General features: G+C 35.9%; 1 pseudogene; it reads left to right on the forward strand.

Annotated features, from left to right (window-relative positions):
* Nucleotides 1–302: 302 nt before the first annotated feature.
* Nucleotides 303–790, forward strand: LOC110203230 (glycogenin-1 pseudogene; annotated as a pseudogene).
* The last annotated feature ends 1,899 nt before the right edge of the window (nucleotides 791–2,689 follow it).

Raw genomic sequence — 2,689 nt, forward strand, 5'->3', positions numbered from 1 at the left:
CTTAAGGAGATCTGAGGGCCTTTAATCATGAATGAAACTGACATTACACTGTGAACTTCTAGTGATTGACCGACCGATACAGACAAAAAAACTCTTAAGGCAAATTGGCAAACATTGCTAGAACAACTTATTAAAAAAAAGATTTAAATTCTTTTTAAAAAAAAAAAGTAAAGAAGTTTAGATGTTCCTTTCAGTTGCTCCCTCACCTCAGTGCCTTGGGTTCCTATACTCAATAACGATCACTCACTGACCCCTCAGCACTATATGAGGAATGTTTAGGAAAGATTTTCAATGTATTCATCATGATCACCACCTTGGACAGTGAAGATCCAGCTTATCTAACCTCAGTGAAAAGACACAGGTCTGTGCTGAGTGTCATCTTAACCAAACTCTCCTTCTGATCACTAATATAGTATTCATAATGTGTGTTCGTTCAGGCAGATACTCTGGTACTGGCAAATGCTGATTAGCTTTTTTGAGAGAGAGAGAGAGAAGCTATTGGCTGCACCAGACTCAGGTTGGTCTGACTGTTTCAATTCTGGAGTCTTTGTTTATTGACCTTCCACTGAAATATACAAGCAGCTATTACATATGGCTTCTGAACAGCACGGCTTTGATGGTGAGGATCAGGTCATGATGAACATCTTCCTTAGTAGTTGGGCAAAAACAAATATCAGAAAGCAAGCACCTGGCATTTATTTATAATGTAAGCAGCATTATTATATACTTCTACCATCAGGCATTTAAGGCACTTGGGGAAACTGCAGAATTCATATATCTCTTGAGATGAATAAATCATGGAATTATACTTGTAACCTCCAACTGAAGTTTCAGAAATGAAATTCATGACACCATCATGACTCACAATTCCTCACCATGTGGTGGGATATCTTCAACACCAACATTTTCCCTTTCTCCCTAGTTTGGTATTGGTAAAGACACCTTCACAGAGAAAATCCCAGATGCAATCTCACATATGTACATCGGGGACCTCAGCCCTCCATCCCAACCATTTGTATAATTGGATGAACACAAGGAGTGGTGGGTGCAAGGCCAGGCTGATTCTATGGGAGCAAATTCCTTCAACAATATCAAGGAGAAACTGGACACTTACCTTCAGTAAAAACAGTTCATTGTGTGTGTTTGTGATGGAATACTATTGTACTACAAGAAATATTGAGCAGGATGCTCTCAAAAAAGCATAAAAAGAATTACATGAACTACTCGGTTTAACAGAGTAGACATGCACCATTCAGTAGTAAATGATTATAGTAAACTTTTATTTGATCTACATTGAGATTCCATTAGTTCTTTTCTGGAGGTGAATACCATTTTTCATCATACGTGCTTGGGAAGTGTCTTGGATGATTTTATTTCTGAGAATAGCTAAGTCATTGATAGCTGACCACTTTACAGGACCGGCATTACTGTGGACACTACTGTCCCAGCTCTGCTCACTTCACTTTGCAACAGTTAGTCTAGAGCTTCTATTCCCAAAATGCTATTAAACTGTGCATACTCTTCCATCCAGCAACAATACTATTAAGTTTGTGTCCTAAAGGTATAAAAAAGTGAAATGCCCTATATGTATAATAATATTTATATTAGCTCTGTTTGTGATGGCAAAGAACGGGAAATATAGGTGATTCCCATCAACTGTACAGTGATTGAACAAGTTGTGGTGTATGAATGTAATGGAATATTGTGCTATGAGAAATGAGGATGATGCTTTCAGAAAAACCTGGGATAAATTTCTCTCCAGAACGTTTCATATTCAGTTCCAAATTCTACCAAAAGTGCTTTAGTATGTCAATTTTCCCACATCCCCTCTAACATTTTTTCATTTTCCTTTTATGCGACATTAGACAATCTGATAAGTGTGAGGTAGTATATCAGAGTAGTTTTAATTAACATTTCTCTAATCAATAGTGATTTAGATCATTTTAAAATGAGATTTGTTATCTTTGATTTTGAACTGCTTGTTCATATCTTTGACCATTTACAAATTTGGGAATGACTTATAGTTTTATAAATTTGACTCAGTTCCTTATGTATTTGACCTCTGGAATTTGGTTATAACATTTTTTAGAATTTCATTTTGGGATTTCTTTCAGGAGGTGATTGGTGGATTCTTTACATTTATATTTTACTCTGCAGTCAAAGGATATCAGGGTAGTTTTTCTCCATAAATTCTATAAATATATTGTCTAAGCTCTTCTTCTGATCTTGGCTTTCAGGTAGTCCAAGAAACCTTAAATTATCTTTCCTCTATTTACTTTCAAGGTCAGTTGTTTTTCAGATGAGATAGTTCACAATTAATTTTTTTCCATTCTTTTGATTTTGTTTTATTGTTTTTTGATGTATTGTGGAGTCATTAGGTTCTACTTGCCTAATCCTAATTTTGTTTTGAATTATTTTCTTAACAGATCTTTTGTACTGCCCTTTCCATTTGACTAATTCTATTTTTTTTTAAGAATTTTTAGGCAATTGGGGTTAGGTGAGTTGCCAAGGGTCACATAGCTAGTAAGTGTCAAGTGTTTGGTCAGAGGTCTGATTTGCATTCTGTTTTGGGTTTTTTTGTTTTGTTTTGTTTTGTTTGTTTTTTTGGTTAGGCAATGTGGTTAAGTGACTGGCCCAGGGTCACACAGCTAGTAGGTGTTAGGTGTCTGAGGCCAGATTTGAACTCAGG

The sequence above is a fragment of the Phascolarctos cinereus genome, unplaced genomic scaffold (assembly GCF_003287225.1).
Source record: "Phascolarctos cinereus isolate Bilbo 61053 unplaced genomic scaffold, phaCin_HiC Scaffold_3;HRSCAF=262, whole genome shotgun sequence".
In the NCBI taxonomy this organism is placed as follows: Eukaryota; Metazoa; Chordata; class Mammalia; order Diprotodontia; family Phascolarctidae; genus Phascolarctos; species Phascolarctos cinereus.